Raw genomic sequence first — 20,971 nt, forward strand, 5'->3', positions numbered from 1 at the left:
AGTTATGCATTGATATAAAAGAAATGAGACTTGTGTAAATAGGCTTAAGACCTAAAAATATTGAGGGCTAGTGCCTCTGCCAGTCTAAGTCAGCACACTTCCTTTGATAAAGCTCTGTTAGTTAACAACAGCCAGGATCCAGTCCCACCTGGATTGCCTCTAAAGTAGATAAAAGTAGTGCTGAACTCTGAGGCATGAGCTAGTACCCAAGAGATTTCAAAGAAACTGCTTCTGTTTCCCCAAAGTTAAATTCAGATTCAAGCTACCCACTACCTCTAAAGAACTTTCCTTTTATTCAAGCATAGCAAGTCCTTGATGAACTTGCTTGAAAAAATTGTACATGGAATAGTCCAATAGATACACTTCTGTTTTGCAATGGTATCAAGGATCAGCAATTATATACTCTTACTCTGAAACGTATGATACTTGATGTAAAAGTGAACACAGCTCTCAGCAGTCATTTCAGAAAAAAAAAAAGAGAACCTGTAAAACTAAATATCACAATCCTATGTAGTCTGATCGTAAAATTAAATACTACTGAAAACTGAAGGTTTTGCTATACTACAGGATAAGATCTTGGCAAATAAAGCTGCTGCAAATGTTTGAGAGGATCTTATGCACATGCTGGATCATGCAACAGTTTAAGACACTTCTTTCCATTTAAGAACTGGGGTCTCTTTCTGTAACTAACACACTTGAATTTTATTTTAGGCTATGTAGGAAACATTCTTTGGCATCACACAATCCTTCAATACTGTACTTCACCAGAGATTAGAATAAAGTTTATGTACTTGCTCAATAATGACTGAGAATATTAATTTTCTGTGCTGGTGGGAAAAGGTGCAATATTGCCCAGTATTTAATCTGCTTGCTGCATTTCAGCTGTCTCACAGCTTAATAGAAAACAGAAATTAAAAGGCTTGAGTTCTACTCCTGCAGGCAGTCTGTGCACAGTCCCACGCAGGAAGTGACAGTCTGAGCTAAGCTCCCAACCCTCACAGGTGTAGCAGTGTGTCCAGCAGCACCCTGCTGACACTTCTATCAGGCAATAAATGCAGCTTCAAGAAAGAGAGTTGCTTTTCACTCAGATGTAACAACAACAAACATCCAACCTTACCTACGCGAGGCAATGTACACCAAAGCGTGGTACAAGGCTACAGGAAAGTCGTTTTTATTTCTTGTAGACAACTGAAATGGGATTCCAGACAGTGAATGATATAGCCCTTCCTCCTTTCAATGTCTTCAGCTTTGTGAACAACAGTCTAGCTCAATTATTTGTAGATGATATATAAAGCCTATTGCTGAAGGACTACAGATCAGTTATCAGAAACATCATCTGAATGCATACAATGCCTTTCAGAATATTCTAATATTTATCCTTGTGGCAAGCTTATTTGCCAGCTGAAATATTTCAAATAATTACACAACTACAGAAACATATATGGAAAGGCTCATTATAGATTGTTTTATTTAAATTCATTCTTCATTGTTTCTCAGAATCTCCTAGGTCACTCAATACAACTATATACCTCAGAAGAAAAGCAAGCCACCTTTTCTTAAACTTTAATAGAAATAATGTAGCAGGTTTTATAGATGCAACATATCCAGAATTTATACACTCCTGACTACAATTTAGCGATTTTTTCTTTGCCTTCTGTTTCCTTGATAGTCTCATGCCTGCAGGGATTTTGTTTCTTAATTGGGGAGGGGCTGCAAATGTATGCATGCTGAAGAATACTATGCTATGTACATAATTTTGGCCATTGACTTCAATGAGAATGAGGCTAGAGCCAATAAGGCATGACATCATAAAAGCAGCTTGCAAACTGTAACTGCTCATTCTTCCCACTCTGCCAGGAAGGTGAGATTAGTGAAGCCATTATCCTTGCCTTACGCTGCAGAAAGAATTGTAACAGCGGCTGAGAGACTGCCAAGGGCCTCGGAGGGAAGCAGCGTTTGGACAAGGAAATAGACTCAAAGAAGCTCCTGGCTCAAGGGGCAAAAAGCACTGTTCACTACTCTGAAGAGAAAAGCAAGATTTAATTAATAATAAGCCTGTTAGGTGTTTAGGTGGAAAATTAAGATAGGAATAATAATCATCTTAGTGGTATCTAGCTTTTTTAACATACCAAAAAGCATCCATACTTACGTAGATAAAAATGATAATGTAATGAGAACATAAAATTCCACCACGCATTCACATTTAATCAGAGAACATGAAGGAGATGTTTTAACTTTGTGTGTAGGTGTTAGTTTTGAACATTTTAGAAACTTAAGCAACTTGAGTTACATGAATCTGTACATAAAGTACAGGAATTAGTACATAAAGTACAGGAATTCTGTTGCCCAGTCATATTTACATACATGCTTGGCTATGAATGCCCACAGAAAAGATATAAGCATTACCACACATTTCTTTGAGCACATGGTTCAGAAATTTCACTGCTTTAACTAGGCTAGTGTTTCACTCCTCTGTAGTCTGTAAGTATCTGAGCAAACCTTTCCTCCCTTGTGCATTCAGATTTAAACATGAGATTAGTTATATTTAATCAAGGCTGCATTACTGTTTGCCCCCAAAAAGATGACAGCAGCATGGAAGGTTTATTCTAGTTTTTTCTTCAGTGATTCAGCCTAAAATTAATACAGTCCCATTGCAGAAATCGACAGAAATTAATATAGACTCCTTTTTTAAGCCTTATACCAAGGCAAGTAAAACCAAACCTTGAATATTACATATACATATCTCAGTGTAAAAAACCTGAAGAGAAACTAGTTTTTCTGCATGTAGAAAAAAAATGAGTTTTAGTGAGATGCCAAGTTTTAGAATAATTCCTAGGAAAGATATTATAGATGAAGTCCAAAGAGTTCTGAAACCACTAAAAATTAGCAATTCCTCTTTACTGTCCACTTCTCTCTAAACACATTTTTTTGTCCACCCATAAGTCAAGGCATGCAAATTCCTCTTTCAAAGTGTGGCCTTCGCATAGTTAAGAGGAACTGCCCCAGTAGCTCAAACAAAAGTAGCTGTAGCGTTCAGAACTTGCCACCTGACCAGGATTTGAAAACTGATGCTAGGTGGCAACAGATGAGTCAGAGCTACCTGCTCCAAACCAAATTAATAACCTCTCTGCAAAGGAGCTCAACTACTTCTATATCATATTCAACTTGAGAATCATAAAAACACTGGGAGGGCAGTAAGGGGAGGGACATGGAAGTCTTTGCAGGGAAGGAGGAGTTTGGCCATAGCTGCACCACTGGGGGAAGAAGGGGTTCTGCCCTAAGTTAACCATGCACACATGTATAAACTACACTGCTGCTGAGCTGCAGCACTCAGAGGCCTCACGAAAAAAAGGATGAACCACAAGTTAGGCATGCAGTTTTTCCCCATATAGATCTCTGGAATGGGCCCTGTATATTTAGTGAAACAATAAGCACAGGAAACAAAGCTAACCGATGAAGAGATAATGGCACATCAATTAATAGGTAGCAAAAAACAAAGAGTGAAGGGATGTGCAAAAGAGCCAAGAGTGCCTGAAATTTCAAAAGGCATTTCAGAACAGAGTAAGCATACCTTGCCCTTGAGCGAGTTATAAATAAGCACATCTTAGTGGGATCACTGAAAGACAACTCAAGACAGAAAGTACTGTCAGGCAAGTATATTTTTGTATGACGTAGATCTCTTGCTCATACGACAAAGGAGGCTGAAACACCTGACCTAAAATGAGGAGGAAGTGGCAAAGACAGGGCTCTAAATGTTCAACTCCAGGTCAATACTACTGAAAATGATTCTTACTTCTACAAACCTAAACTCAAATTAGCAAACAGTTTACAATTAAACAGATTTACTGATGTCTAAGCCTACTGCCTGTCTATGCAGAGCTAGGATGTATGCAACACAAAGACCAGTCTGGTGGTTTATAGCCAGATTTATTTCATCTTGCATCTTCAGCCACTGTGTATGCTAAATCTGTAAAAATCAGCTTATAATCAAAATAAAAATAAGAAAAATGTCTATCCTGAATTACTTTAGCATAAGATCTATAATGGATCAGATAAAATGAGAATCTTTAATTTTCATTGCTCAAGTATGAGTTTCAGTCAGGGACTGGACTACACATTGGCAATGAAAAAAAGCAGCTTTTCATCAGCTGCCTGCTACCTCCTGTCCCATCTACAGAGATCCTCCTTGGCCTTCTGCAGCCAGCAGGCCAGCTGTGCCGCTCCACTTCTTACTGGATGCATTTCAGTATCAGAAAAATGAAACACTGCCTGGAATAGAAACTGCCCTGGGCCAGCATTGTCCTCCCACAGGCTGCTGGCCAGCCTGAACACCCAGGTCTAACACAGGACACTGTTGTCACCTCACTTGCTGATAAAAACAGGCAATGAGCTTCAGCTGCACAGCTCTATTCCACAACATTCTATTCAGCTACAGAGCACTTCTGGGGAACTTCTGAGAAATGACTGCCTGTCTAAGCCATGTTGCTTTGCCATATTCCTTCCTTTTTTTGATAATCACACCAACACTGTCTGGCACTTGGATTGCTCTGCCTTGCACAGACTCATCTTACAATTACACTCAATGCTGTTTGCTGGGAGCCTGAAAGCTCCAGCTGCAGAGAGACTGCACAGACCAGCTGCTTGCCAGGAGCAGAAACCTTGGAAAGTTACATAGGGTGTGTAATTAATGATGCCTGTTCCCTTGACCAGAAAAACATTTGGACCCAAGATATGAAGCAATTACTGAAGTACACTTGCAGAACTGCAGAAGGGAACTCTGATGTAATAATGAGCAACAACTGGGTACAAACTGGGTACATGTGCTGCATCATTCAAATGATTACTCACACTGATCACAGGCAAACAGAAGCAGAGATATCACACACTCAAGGAAACAGTGCCAACCTGGCAGAAAAACCCCCAAAATTTTTTTAATGAGAAAGGAGACTTTTCTATCTGGAGATGACTGGGCTTCCCAGGACACTCTACCTTCACAGAAATAATGGCTCTATCTGCATCTCCATATCCTGGAGATGCTAGAACTAGGCAGGTCTTGGCAGGAGCTAGTTCTTTTATACCTTCATGATGCTTTAAGAATTATTGCCATTATTATCATATCTGTGAGAATTTCTTGGTGCCAACAAGGTCATAAAGTGCCAGACAATGGAAGCCACACTTACTCTTGGCTTTACAGTCACAAATTCTTTAAGAAAGAATAGACACCAAGAAAAAGAAAACTCCCACTCCTCTACCAATGTTATTATAATACCAATGGTATGATTGTCTTTCATGTACCTCAAAGTCTGGAAGGTACATGAGAAATATATCAGCAACTCAGGAATTTGAGTGCTCCATACAAGATGTGCCGCTTATCACCAAAGTCAGGATTACTGTGCTGGACTGAATTATATAATTATGAGGGGAGAGCACTTTCTAAAGGAGAAATCTCCAACTTGGAACCCCGAGTGCTCAGGGTGCTCACCTGAAACTTCCCTGTTCCATTGCAAGAGCTATTCCACCAGAGATTATTTTCCTTTTCTTCTGTCAACCAGCATTCAAGGAACAAGGTGAAAAATGGAAAGGTGTGGTTTCTGAGGAAGATGCTTAAGTTTCTCCCACTTGCTCTTGCAGTTTTGGGTATGGTGACAGACTCCAAATGTTGGAGAAAAAAAATAAAAACCAGTGGTGGAAGCGATCAAGCCTGCTCAAGACTGTTATTGTGTGTGATGCTTTTCCTAAGCTGAAGTACAGACTACACCAATCTAAAGATGTGAGGTATAAAAATAACATACAAAAAATTACACTAAAATCTCAAAATTAGTAGGAAACACCTTCCACAAATCAGTTAAACTGAGGCTGTGGGATTACTCAAACCATGTTTGCAATGGCTTGGCAAGTTCCCGAGCACTTGGTGGTTTGAGAAGGGTCCTTGCCAGTCTGGGACACAGCCCCACAGCAGGATGTCTCCACATCTGGCAGTATTTACTATTGCTCTCCTGCCTCTGGCAGGGAAGGGAGGAAGGAATGGGGACTGGCACATGGCCAGGCCTCTTTAGCTGGCCTGAGACCCAAAGGGGGAATGGCTTTCCATCTTCTCAGCCATCAGCTCCAGCTGAGAGCTGCACTGGAACAGCTTCCTTTGCTGGCTTATCTCAACTCTGTAATACTGTAGTTGACATTAGAGATTCATATAGGCACTATTGCTATCAGTGTTACATTGCTTCCAAAAGCACATCAAAAACCACACTAAACCATTGCAGTTTGAAAAACCAAAGTTATTGAGAAAGGGAAAAACTCCAAATAAAAACAGCTAAACCCAGAAGAACTGTAATTTGTTAAGAGTTTGATAAACAAATCATGAAAAAGGAGTGTATAGCTCTATCAGACTATGTCTTTTCTTGGTCTCACAGGGTGGAAATATCTTGACTTGTCAATTTTCTAATCTATTAATGCAGAAGTGAAAAAAATAATAATGGTAATTTTAAAAAAGAAAGCACAAAAGAAAGAACACCTATTTGGGCAGGGGAATAAGGGTGAGTAACTTCTAGCTTGCTCAACTCTAGAGAAAGGCTCTCAACTCTAGAGAAGGAGTATTGAGTGGCACAACATCCTGGAACAGAGGAGTAGCAAAAAGAGGTGATTTACAGTACTTGAGAAAGAGGGAGTGGGAGCAAGACCTAGTTAGCATAGTTTGTCATTTGGCCTTTCCACTTTTCCACACTTGGGCTGATGTCTCTCTGAGAAGAGACAAAAGTTATTTCTGATCTGCAGTGTCGCACAGTTTTTCAGCAAATCTCCAAACTAATCATAAAACAAATCTCAGTGGCCACAAATTCTTTTGGAGTGCACCTGCAAAATATTAAACAACGGTCCTTACAAAGGCCCACTCATTAATGCACTCAGACACTGCCCATAAAGTCTCAAGTTGGTAAGATTAAGTCAGACTTTTTTCAAAAGTTTGCATTCATAAACTCTGAGTGCATTTTACAGGTTTTATATCTGATGAGATCACTTCTTGTTTTTCTCTGTTTCAAAGTCAAAAACTCAGGCCAAATTCCAACCTTCTCTAAAGCCAAACTGGTTGGTTTCAGATGGGTAAAGCCCAGGTAAAGAGTAAAGCCCAGGTCAGAATTGGCTCTACTCCTGTATTTCCTGAATGAAATAGACATGACCTCATCAAGGCATTAAAGATCCTCTACAAGATGAGTCTGCACCTGTCAAACAGAAAGCTAGTGTGCACAAAATGAACTACATAACTACATGAGTTCTCAAAGAAATGGCAATATCCCACTCACCATTCAAATGAAAGGAAACCCAAGTGGTACAAACAGCCTATTTACAGCTTTAGGGCAGGGGTAATTTGACAAAATCAGCTGATGTTGAAAAAATTATTTTAGCTCCCAAGAAGTACTGGGCAGATTCAGTTTGGCCAGAAAACACTTACCATGATGATTCAGGCATGCAAGAGTGGTGGAAAGGAATTTTTTACAAGGCCATGGACCTACAGGATATGGGGTAATGGCTCAAAACTGAAAGTTAAGTCTGGGTTAGATACAAGACTGAACACTTCACTGTGAGGGTGGTGAGGCACTCGAACAGGTGCCAGCAGAAAATGGGTAGATGCCCCATTCCTGGACACGTTCAACGTCAGATTGAATGGGATCTGGTCTAGTGGAAAGTACCTCTTCCTGACAGGGATTAAAAGTGGAACTGGATGGTCTTTAAGTTCTATGATTCAAACTGGAAAGTTACTTCAATTGCCAAAATTTAATGCACTTTCATTACACATCCATTTCAAAGTTTTGTAGAAAACAATGTTTATAAGGTCTTATTTCAACACGTTCACAAGGAAGTTTTTCTGCCAGAAACAATCAGATTTAATTCTTCTGTATGTACAGAAAGTTAATATTCAAAGGCAAACGAGTCAGTTATAGTAAAAGAGAAACAGTCATACTGAACAATAATAACAAATAACCACTTCAATGAAGGGTTGCAAGCTTGCAATGGATTATTTTTTAGAACAAAAATTAAAGAATAATACTAAATCCTCTAACAATTGAATCAAAATCAGTATTTAAATTTTTTTTAAAATGTGTTTTTGCTTAGCCAAGCCCCTTCTTCAACAAGATTAAACTACTTAAATAAGTGCAGCTAATTTTTGCTTCAGATAATGCTGAATCAGATTTGTTGTCCCCTGTGAGATAAACTGCATTTATTCCATCTAAAAGGAATGTAGGTCTTGACTACATTCTTTCTTCACATTAAGTGTCATGCACTGTTAGTCTCATACAACACTCGCTCTCAGAGCAGCACAGATTGACATGCTCATCCCCCCTCCAAAGAAATAAGTGTCCATGTGCAGAGCTGCAGAGAGGACAGAGCCAAGAGCTGGTCGGAACACACAGGTTTTTCAGGCACATGCAGAGGAAATGAAGGTCTGTACAGCTCTTGGCTCTGCACAGATTAATTCTCTCTTAACCAGACTACAGATGCACATTAATGCTTTTGCTGCTGTACCAGTAAGTGTCAGTATGGAGAGTCATCAAGCCTAATTCCAGAGTTCAGAACAGTTATTTGTCAGATGCTCTGGGTTAGCACCATTCTGTTTATTCAATCACACTGCAATAAGTGAGATCTTCAGTACAGTTGACTAGGCATTTATTTTGGATTTAACATCTCTCACGGATCCAAATGAATACAGACTAAGTACTAAACCACTGAAGGTACACTAATTCTTTGGAGTATTTCTGGTGATTACTTTTGACTGCAATTTTAAGAAACAGGGTAAGTGATTTCCTAGTGGATCAATTTTGGGATGACAGCTCCCTATGATCACCTTTCCAGCTTCCACTGGGAAGCTCCCATTTCTTCCCAGTCAGGAAAATGAGGTGCCTAGGACCTTGCATACAGCCTTGGGGCTAATACTGGCAGGGGTGAGTGCTGCCATAATAGTTTGATCCTGCTTCTTAACATGATCTCCTGCTCAGTGGCAAGCAGTTAAGCCCTACTGCCCTACTGATAGTATTTCTAGACAGAGATTAGAAACAGCCTTTGTATTTTGTGGTTTCAAAAAAAAAAAAAAAAGCTTTCTCAGCTTTGGTCTTTCTACATCCCAATTTGTTTGGCTCCCCATGGCCTTTCCCCACTTTCACCAATAGGAATCATTGTAAATAATACAGATGCTCAACTGTCCCTCTTGCTTCCCCCTGCACTACCACATGCAAGGCAGCCAGGTTACAGACCTGTCATTCTACCACACAGCACCGGGAACCACTGGGGTGATGGAAACCAAAAATCCAACGAACATGTAAAGGCATTTAAGATATGGGAGAACAAGTATAGAGCTTTCACTTTTTATTATGCCTGACTTTTTCACCCCAATTCCTCAGACAAATTCCAACAGCACTGACCTATGTCAATAGCTACTTTTACCTTGCACTTGACTGTGTCACCTTCACTGCAGGCTCACAAATTGATCTATGATTCCCTTTTTCTCCTAATAGTTAGACAGTAGCAGATTGTCCACACATCTCAGTTAAGCAGGAAATTCTATAGTTTGACAAAGGCAGGGGTATCCCCATGGAACATCTTCCCTTCTTTTATCTTTAGATGGTCTCTGTTTTTCCCTACTATTTTTCCAGGCCTGAATCATCAAGTTTCTCAGTGTGGTGCCCTGTTACAGCTTTATCAATTAAAGGTATAAATGCATTTTATACACAGTAATCCTCACAAATTCTCTATAACACAGGAGTGTTATTCATGCTGCTTTTATTTCTACTCAAAAACATTTTATTCTTGCTCTAATACAATGCTACACAAACCTGATAAGAAGAAAGCCCAATTACTATAACAGGACAACATGCTCAGAACTCAAGAGCAAGGCTGATAAGCAGCCAGATAACACACTAATGAGTAAAATTCCTGTCTTCTATTAAGTGGCTAATGAAGGTATCCAAGACACCTGTAGCATTTTTCAAAGGAAAATATAAGAAGTCCAAACACAGCATTTTAAAAAATACACAAACTTGTGGTATATTAATTTGTCCACTTTGAATGTGGATAAAAAATTTAGCTAAAAATAAACTTTTGATGATACAAGCCTTATCTAGTCATATAAAACTACATAATGGAAACTGGTCAACATAAATATGAGATGCAACAGGTAAAGATGCTGAACACTCTGATGTCACTGCATGCATGAACTATTTGTTCACCAAAACATATTATTGTACTTGACCTTCATCTGTCCTGACTAAACAAGCACACTTGCAAAGTGGAGCAAGGCTGAGCCTTAGGAAAGAAGGTGTGGAAAGACTCTGGTGCAGCAGTTGTGGCCACAGGCAAGCATCTCCTCCAAGAACTGTATTTAAGTGATTCTGGTACTGCAAATACTTAATTCAGTGGGAGAAAAATACCCTGTAAAAAATAAACAATATCAGCACTACAGCTGTTCTGCTTTCTCCACAGAAGTGATTTGGACATGAAGACAGTGGTAAGAGGAGCAAGGCAAATGTGGACCAAAGCTGAGATTTGTATATGACACAAAACTAATAACCACAAATAGCATTTGTAGCACAGCTTACATAAGCAATATTATCCACCTTCAAAATATCCTAAGGGTTATAAAGTCTGCAACTATCATAACTTCTACTCTGAAGAAGTGTTTCTCTACCTAACAGTGATAATTGTGCTTATTTCTTCCTGGTTGTTAGGTAAACAACTAGCAGTGACAAAGTCAATAATGACAAACCTTACAAAAAGGCTTGTGATGATGCAGTTAAGGCCATTGGAAAATAATTCTATGAAGTGATGCTCTCTAGCTCCCCATCCAGTTTGCTCTCACGAGGTGTGGTGAAAAACATCCATCCCAGTAACAGCCATCACAAAGACAAGCAGTGTTTTCCATCTAAAACTAGGCAGAGCAGCCAGTAGGCAGAAGCATCACAGAACACAAGTACGCTTGGTTTTCCCTGTTCTTCCTCTGCAACCTTGGGCATGTCACTCATCTGACTCTGCTTCTCCTCTGCAAAAATGAAGATAATGACACAAGAGCTCTTCAGAATTTACTAAATCTTGAAGGCTATCAAGACTAGATGGAGCCAGCAAGAAGCACAAGAGAAGACTGGCAGGCTGCCTTTCACCACAGGACAAGGTAATGTCTTTGACTACATATAGAGAAGAAATTTTTTACAAGCACCGTGAGGCACTGAAAGAGACTAGCCAGAGAGGTGATAGAAGGAATCATCCAAGGTCATACTGGACAAGACTCCTAGCAACCTGCTCTAGTTGAAGATATCCCAGCTCATTGAAATCGAGTTGAACTACATGACCTTTAAAGGTCCTTTCCAACACAGCTTACTTTAAGCTGTAATTTCACTGCCCTTGGTGTTTTCTCTTCTTGTCCACTCTAAGATAAAAATCTGCTATTGATTTAATCACCAGAAAAGGAGAATCAGTTTAACAGGCAGGAGCTTAATACCTTGCGAGAGCTTAAATAAAAACCTCCCAATAATGAAACACTGACTTGCGTCTAGTAACCTCATACTTTGATCTCAACGGGGTAAATGAAGAATGAGGCTGCTACATGCTGGCCTTAACATCAATTTGCCCTCCCTCTCAAAGGCCTGCATTTAGGCCTCAAACACTCAGAAAGATGACATTTGTGCTGCAGAATATAATCAGTATTGCTGTTTTAGGCATACCAAGTTGAGTTTTCCAAGCCTGTCAGTGTTAGAAGCAGAGATGGTTTATTAAGACAAGAGCTGCAGCCAGAAGAGAGGGCAGTCACATCTGGGCTTGCCTGTTCTGCAGCACATCCCTCTGTCTCCGCTCCAGGCTTTGCCATGACTGCCCACAGTACAGCACAACCCAAGGTCCTCACAGAAACCACCACAGGAGCCTCCTGTGCACCCTGCTCCACAAGGGCAAAGCTCTCAGACAGAGCTGCTTTTGGAGCCACAGTCAAAATCCTCACCTCACTGAGTCAAGTGGGAATGTGCCAATGACTCCCAAAAGGCTAAACTTCACCCTTTGCTGAGACTATGAAGTATCCACAGTCTTGAGTCACTTCCAACACCACAGTGATATTTGGAGGCTGCAGAAGCAGGCACATATTCATTGTCCTGTGTCACTCAAACTGCATCAATCTCCATTTTTATTTCAAAACAATTTCCAGAAGCAGGATGATATTTTTAAATTTTATTTCATGTTGAATTATACTTTAAAATAAATCATTATTTTTTAATTTTATAGTTATTATTCATATTATTTCATGACACACGTCAATGACAACATTAAATACAACACATTGTACTGAGCCATGTCACAAGCTTTATAAACATATCAGATTAAGTCACACAAATATTCTCATTTTTAAGGGTGACTACTGGTACTTAGAACTCATGAAACTCCTTATGTTATTTTCAAGGTCAAAATATTTCCTTTTACCCTCTGTAATAAGACTTATTGTTATTTTCCAGATCAAACTATTTCTAAACTGAAGAACAGCTGCTTTGAAATCTTTGTGCTTCTAGTATGAAACTAAAACAGCTTTTTTCAACTATGGGATCTTTCTGCAGGGACTGCAATTACTCAGAAATAATGCAAACCCTGTTTGTCTGTTTTAGTAATATATAAAAGCACTTTTCAAACTAAAGTGCTCTGATAGTCAATTTAAAGTTTCAAGTGCCTTCTAATACACTTAATTTCAAGAAAAATTATAATGTAACTTTTTTCTGTCTATGGAAAGAAAACATAATAACACATTCTGACTTCTAACACAAAATGTTTCCATGTAAATCAGCTCCATGTCTGAGATAAGAAATGGAAGTTGAAAAAATCCAGTTGATTAGAAAAGGATACTTCAAATTTTGATTTAATGACTTGGAACTGGTAGAAGTTGTTCATAATTTTTCCTCCACAGCAGAAAAGTTGCTAAAAGTTCCAAGTTTCTATGTGATTCTGCTTTTCCAATACTTCCAGGTTTTGATTTATTATTATCAAAGAACAAGCTTCTAAAATCAGATTTTTGCCAATAATGCTGTAGCCCCAAGGAGGAACATTTCACAGAAGGGAGTCAGAGCAGTGCAGTGCCAGGGAGAGACCAGGAGTATCTGCTCAGACCCAAGCCATGCTCTGGCCATTAACAAATTTTCCATGAGCAAAGGAATTTCCAAAGAAAATAAGTTACTTACTGGACCTACATGTTCTCCCACTGCAGGTGATCATTTCCTTTTCATAAGGTCGGTGATCACTTTCAATAACAAATGACATTCTGTAACCAGCTTCCCATCCAAAATATTGGCGTACGATTTTACTCACATTGCTTTCCTATCATGCAGCCTCAACAACACTGCCCTGGTGTTCCCAGGAAACCAGCTCCCTTGAGAAAAGGAATTGGACAAAATAGTGCAGTCCCAGCTCCTTTACTCACCACAGGCTGCAGCTCCCCTCAAATTTCTTTTGATTTGCTCCAACAATACCAAAATGAGGATAAATAATTCCTAGCTTGCAAACGTAGCAATTCAAAGCACTACACAATCATTTTGACTAAGTGGAAGAGCCCAGGCCTTCTCCTGGCCTCCTAAGTGCAGAGCACTCTTTGTACAGAGTGAAGAAATCACTGCCTAAACAATGAGAAAACATTGACTTTGTAGGCAAAATAATGCATATAGACAGAGCTGTGCTGAAATTGAATTATACACATCAGACCATGGTTTCATCTGGGGCTTCTCTCATTATTTGGGACAACCCAGGAAAGATCAAGGCAGAGGAGAGAGGGCTGGGCAGCATGCACAACTGGAAGAAACAGCAGAACATTTAGAGGAGGAAAGCCAAAGTCGAAGCAGAACCAACCCCTTTCTCCAGGCTCAGACACAAGCATTGCCAAGCACAGCCATCAACAGCCACAGAGGACAGCCCTGCTGTGGGGACACCCTGCATCTCCCACTGCCCAGCCCCAGGGGACAGCAGCCACACTGCTCCCAAACATACTCTACAACCACTCACACAGTAACCTCCACACAGCTTAGTCTGCAGTAAATCCTCATCAGCATTTACTCTGAGGAATTAAAGGATTACTTCACTAGAACTGCCTGAAATAAATACCCTGAAGACAACTTCTTTAATAGTTTACTAAATGAACAAGCCCAGTTTAGTTGATGCATCCCTAAGAGCTGAACAAGATTAAGCAGTGGCCTCCTGTTGCCCTCTCCTAATCCCCATCAACCTCACCCCAGCACAGGCCAGAGCAGGCACCAGGCTCCTCCTGTGCCACATCTCAGGTCCTCCACCAGAGCCCTCACCTGCCTTCCCACTGGGACAGCACCCAACCTGCCTCTCCTGCTTTTGAGCACCAAGAACTCCCTTCTGCTTTAGCCAGCACCAGCCCTAAGAGCCAGGCTGCACAAGTCTGTCAGCACACAACAGGGCTGATCCCATAACCCTTCACTGCTGCAAGCAACCCTGCCAAGCTTTCATTTAAAACAGGAGCCAGACAGCTCAGGAGAGCTAAGAAGAGTGTAAGGAGGCACAGAAAAGGTTGGGTTCTTGCAGTCCAATTGCTATAAGTACACCAAAAATTGCACATTAATCTATGATTCAAGCTCACTTGGATTTTTTTTTTTACATCCAAACCATTATATGAAGTCTGAAAAACTTCTAAGCACTATTTTTTCTTTAAATCAAGCATGGCGTATGTCCAAATGCTTACAGAAAATAAGCTGAAAGCCCAACCAAGCCAACCTCTAGACTGCAGATATTCAGCACCATTACATCATAGTGATTCCCAAACTCCATAGTTTGTGTCACATTCAAGCAACACAAAAAAAAAAAAAAAAAGGCACAGTGAGGAGATAGAACAACTTTTTTTTTTTTTAAGGAAATCTAGTCATCCTCTCACCCTCTTTATTATCTGAAATGCACTTGTCCAGAAAGAGAAATCAACACATCCAGTGGAGACACCTCAGCTGGTGTTCATTGTTAAAATTCAGCTATTAGTGATCCCCTATCCTTTTAACCAATGTTGACTCAACTTCATGACATAAGCTTCAGACCAGAACACAGTAACTCAGAATGACCACTCAATACCAGTCAAATGCCTTGAGGCATTCCTAGATACTTACAGAAGTTGAAGGAGGCAGAAAAGGAATGTCCTACCCAAGGGGTTTTCTACATGTGAACTATGGAGACCCCTGCACCACTGGCCTCATCTCTCCCATGTACTTCTCTTGCCTGGAAGGCCAGAAGCTCCATGTACATGTTTATTCCAGGCCAGGTGCCATCACAGGTGCACCTAAAGTTAAGATCTCCAAGTCCAAATTAACACTATTCAATGTGTCACTTATGGAAATACACAAACTTCCCAGCTGCTGTAATTCAACATAGGAAGGTTGAGATTTATGGCTTGAGCTGATGCCAGGAGCTAAGGAAATACCCAGGCTCTCTAGGGAATCCATTTTGGCTCCTTCAGACAGTGATCAAGCCCTGGACTAAGCCCTGTGCCAGCTGCTACTAACAGCAACCATCAACCCAGCCACAGCTATATGAATCATCTTCACCAATGCCCCCTGTGAACACAAGCAGAAACCCACACACTCTCCTCCACTATAAGAGAATGTTTCTGGAGCATTTAAAAAAAACCCACTGGAACGCTAATGAATTTAGTGGTACTCTCATACTTGCACCATAATTACAGTGTCCATATATGCACTGCATAATAATATAAACTTGTTTAAAAATTTTGGCTAGTCTGCTTCTTTCTATAATCATCAGGATTATGGATGATTCCTGTGTTATGGAAAAGAACTTTTGGAACACAGGGTAGTAAAAATAAAACATTAACAGCACAACTGCAAGCACTTTTTCTGCAGCTAGTCTTTTTTTTTTTCCCTTGGGTTGTTCCTTCAATATATCTTTGAGCTAGAACAACACATCAGAATGGTCTTCATATAAATTCAAATTAAGAGAAAATTCATTCCCAATAATTTGTAATAGAAGGAGGAAACATTTTATCTCCCTTATGCAGCTTCCACACAGACCACATGGAAGCAAAACTGTGAGGAGCCAATTTCATCTACTTTGTTCACAATTTTGAAACAAGAGGAATTTTGGCATCTGCTGCTAACAGCTCAAGTTCACAACCATTTGCAGTCCCCCTTGAGAAGTGTCAGGCAGTAGCTACAAAAATGTTCTGTGGGATCTTGGAGATTTCAGTACAGGTTACGTACTGGTACTTTCATCACTTTTCATGAAGTGCTCTAAGTGTTAATAATGAAATCGGCCAGAGCCTATTAAATACCGTCTGAAGTGACAGCTCTGCTATATTATTACAGTGTTTGCACAGCAATCATTCTGCAGGTTAAGTTATTTTAGGATGAGTGGTGTTTAAATTAAATATAGTCCCCTGTGTTCTTGTTTCATTTAAAGTCTACTGCAGACTGCCTGTCTCAATATTGTGCAGCATCAGTAAGTTTTGCTGAGTCTCATTTGTTTGTTTTGCTTTTACCCCTCAGTATTCTTTTTGTCAGGCAAGATGAGGAATTTGAAAGAGTCCTGCTGTAATATTTCACAGGTTTTCATAACACAAACAACCACAGAGCATGAAGGATGGTGGAAACCAGGCTTAAATAATTTAACCCAAATAGCACACACAAACACTGCACACCATCTTAGCCAATCTGAGTATCCAACTTCTTCTACAAAAGTCAGTGCCACATTGGGCCAAAGTGAACAAGGACAGCAAATCCTAGGTCTGTTCTATCCAGGTCTTTCTCTATAAGCACACATAACAGAGATACTGTAGTTAAGTCAGAAAGAACAGCTTCCATCTCTGCTATGCTGTTAACATGTCTGTACACAAGTACTTACCTACTTAAGAGCATTTTTCAGAAGCATATTATCTCCTTCAGATAATTTATGGCATTAATGAGATTTAACTAATAGCTTTCTTGAAAAGTGAGCACACTGCAGTAGTTGTAATCCACCTATTTCTCAACAGGGAAATATTTAAAGTTGCAGTTTATACTCCACTTTCCCCAGTGGGGTGAAAACCCATAACAAAGACTAGCATTGTATCCATTATTAATACTTACTCAAGCACATTTTAATAAATGCCACATACATATGCATATAATGCATACTCTACATCAGCCTTTGAATGCTCATGGCAAGGTATTTCCCAGAGCATACACTGCCCCTGCTATGGCACCAACTACATTTACTGTTAGCTGAGAGACAGTCCAATTTGTAGGAGCAGAAAGAGTAAAGAGACCAGCACTGTGAGGCTGCAGAAGAACAAAGATGGAAATAGAGCAATGAGTTGGATGGAGGTCTGAAGGATGGTCCTGGCCTAAAAGCACTGCTTGAGAACAAGCACAGCCCACAGTGGGTGAGGAGGTCACAGTCAGTCACAGGGCTTATTTCAGTTTTAACATGAAACAACTGTGCTAAGGCTGGGGTGGATGAGGGAGAGAGAAGCGGGAGGATACTGTAATAGTAATTTTTATTACCATGAGAGCCATAACAAGACTAGACCCAAGGGAAACAATAAAAAGGATAAAAGTGTCTCCCTAAAATCTGAAGATACTCCAGCAGCACAGGGACCAGTGTATTCAATTCAGCAAATTTGAAGCAAGTCAAACCCCAGTACCAGTAGTTTTTCAGAAACAGGACAGACTGTAACCAAGAATAATCTGACCCACACTCAGCACTATACCTCCATATCTATACAACCATATTAAATAAAAAAAATTAAAACCAAGCACTTCAAAAGACACTTGCTTAGGAAAAAATTGTGGTATCTGAATGCCCTTCAGCCCCTACTTTCTCTATCAAAGCTACTCATAATCCAGAACCTAACAACATCAGAGACGTAAAATCACAATAACTTACCTGCCTATCCTGTGGAAAGGAGCCTACACAAATCTGAGGAGCAGCCCCATGCTCCCAGCAGCTCCTGTATTACAGCCAAACCCCTACACTCCCCCAAGCACTGGGAAAAGCCCCAGGCTGTGCCCAGCCCAACCAATCAGGCTCTGGCATAGCTCATTTGCTCATCACAAACAGCTGGGCAGTAGGAACAGCCCAACCAGCCCCAGCTGGGACCCAGGGCCAGAAGCCACCAAAGACAGGCACAGAGCCCACACCTGAAGCACCAAAATGCAATGGGGACTATCCAGCATGTCAGACAGCTGGGAACATGAGCACTGCAAGTGAACACAGCTGAAATGGGTAAAGCAAAATGCTGTGTCACAAGTTTTACTGAGGGAGCAATTTCAAAGTACATTCTGATTTTTTTTTTCCTTTTATGTCAAAATTGTGTGGATCTCTAAAGCCACAGTATAGAAAAAGCATGTGGATGTTCCTGGGGGAGCAGAAGGCAGTAAGGAAGAGGCAGTCCAGGGAATGCCAGGTGAGGGACACCAATAACAATCAGGAAACTGAAAAATTTGTGGCATTTTAATACATGTTAAATCACCTATTCTATGAAAAAGGCCACTCCTCCAATTCAACATGAATAGTGGACTTTCATTCACCTCCTTTTTGAAACATTGAACCATGGAAAGCTGGGCACCAAATGGTTGGGAAAGAATGACATGAAATTACCAAAACAGCTACTTCACATTTACCTGAATTTGTATTTTCACAATAGTAAGGCCCTTATAAATTATCTTTAAAAAATATTTGTTTTCTGAATGCTCAAAGTAACACCTTAGAATGATTCTGCAGTTCTAAGCAGACAAGATTGTCACTTCTAGAGCTAGACTCCTTTTAGCTGTCATGAGATGAGGTTTCAAATTCCCAGACAACTGAGAATCTTGACACACACCACATGTTCCCAGAGTCTGCCGTGCTAGAAACACTGCTGAACATAGTAGCCCCCCCCCTCAGCTGAGTATTATTTAAGTCACGTGTAGATATTTGCAGGGTCAGGGGCATGAGCTATAAAGAGCTCATGGGATATACTGTAATAAAAACTGGAACTAGCAAATTCTTGCTTGAGTAGCATTTATGAAGATTTATTGTAAATATATGTAAACATTAAGTAATAAATGTTGTAAAATATCAGAATGTTACAGGCTTTAGCTGCTCTGTGTGAAAACATTTTACCTAAGATAGCTTTTAAAATAGCCCATGAATATCCATGCTTTGCCATCTGCTTTTGAATTGAATGATCCCTCGAAAGCAGCACCATAAATATTTCCACAAATGAGTGATCTGTTCACACTATATCCCCTAATGCTATCTTATGGCAGAGCAAACAAATAACTCACATGTCACATCACTGCACACAGCAACAATAAGGTGTACTCTGACTGGGTTTTAGCACATTACTAAAAACTGCATCACTGGCTGTCTCTGAGGATCTAACCTGGCTTTTTAGAGACATATTTCTTGACAGCCTGTCAAGAAAGGCTGGAGATGCACATTGAAGAAAGAATACCTTTATCATCTCATTTTTTTTAGACATGATGAATTCTAATCTGGGCCGAGTCTCAAAAAGATCTGAACAAAAGGATGAATAGGAAGTAGAAAAAGAGGATTTACAAAGGTGTTTTTACAAAATGAAGTCTTAAAGGCAGAATATGCAAAAGAGAATTTTTATGCATCAGTTATAAAATCTTCTAGTCTAGTCAGTATTTTAAAATATAAGAAATTAATTTGCTGCATTTTTACAATTGTTAGCTTTTTCAAAATGCTCTCAACAGCTTCTTTGGAGACAATGACAATTGTAGCAGCCAGGGAAACGCACACACAAGGTTCACTGAAGTTCAGTGACTGAAGAAAATATTTCCGGGTTGATGTTCACAAAACTCCAGGTCTCTGCTTGATCTTTCCAGCAATGGGTTCAGGCTGAAAAGGGGGCTTTGGGATGCTTTTGGCACTTTTTTTCTGTCTGGCATTGAGCAGATCAGTGGGTCCAGAGGAGAGAGGTGCTGAGTGGTGTGGGGAGCGTGTTCACCCTCCCTTCAAGCTTTTGCTCTCCAAAGCCCCACTGTCAGTCAGGTTTGATGAAATCAGCAGCTTTGCCCTAGATATGGGCTGATTTGGGTGCCTACGCAGAGGCAAGGAGAGCTTAAAACAGACCTTTCACCTAGTGTGGCAAGACCAGGGAGGTTTTCCAAGGCTCTGACCCACCAAGTGCTGTGGCCCTTGCTGAGTCTGCCCAATGTCTGTAGCTCCCTTGTGGGAAGCTCTGTGGGAAAACCCTGTTATTCCCTTTATTTTAAAGTAACCACTGAAGAAAGCCACGTGGTGGGGGAGCGATGTCAAATGCCAAAGGCAGATGAACAAAATCAGTCTGGTCTACACTTGACACCACATCACTTATTGATTTTTTTTATTTCAAAAATGAATGAAGTAAAGCACTGCTTTAATAAGGCTTCTTTGTTTGTCAGAAATAAAGCATAAAGCCTTCAGAGGCACAAGTGGGGAAATGATGAAGGAAGAGGACTTAAAGCCCACTTAATGCAGTTTTCCTTATAGAAGCAATTCTTGAGACAGATGGCCTTGTCTTCCTCCCCTCCTAAAAGGAAATAGTTCTGCAGGTGGACACTAAACAAAACCTCAACTAGATCGATTGTTTTGGGAGACACACCCTATGCTGAAGTAGCTAACAGCACTGGCTGGCTGACCTCAAAGCCGGTCCTTCCTGTGAGGAAAGACCTTTTCCTTTATGCTGCTGCTGGGGAGTGTCCTCTGGGGCTAACTCTGCCTGGCAATTAGGAAGCTGACTTTAACATCACAGCATCCAGTGTTATATCTAACTTTGCCCTGGGTCAACTGGTAGCATCGAGGACATTACCCATTGGCTAACAAATAACAAGAAAGAGGCATGGCTGTAGAAATAATAATACTTATGCAATGGCACAAAGACCTATAGGCTCTAAGAAAATTAAGAATACCAGATGTTACTGTTCTTTCCAGTTGCCATGCAACCACAGCCACCCTGCTATGCTTCACCTTCCTAATC

General features: G+C 40.3%; 1 long non-coding RNA gene across 1 annotated transcript in view; it reads right to left on the reverse strand.

Moving 5' to 3' along the window:
• The window catches only part of LOC119703384, a 171,418-nt gene extending 153,326 nt beyond the window's left edge, over positions 1-18,092 (reverse strand). Inside the window, exon 1 of the long non-coding RNA XR_005257622.1 lies at positions 17,890-18,092. This is a non-coding gene — a long non-coding RNA (uncharacterized LOC119703384). The remainder of the gene's footprint in view (positions 1-17,889) is intronic.
• Positions 18,093-20,971: the final 2,879 nt, after the last annotated feature.

This window comes from Motacilla alba, chromosome 7, assembly GCF_015832195.1.
Source record: "Motacilla alba alba isolate MOTALB_02 chromosome 7, Motacilla_alba_V1.0_pri, whole genome shotgun sequence".
In the NCBI taxonomy this organism is placed as follows: domain Eukaryota; kingdom Metazoa; phylum Chordata; class Aves; order Passeriformes; family Motacillidae; genus Motacilla; species Motacilla alba.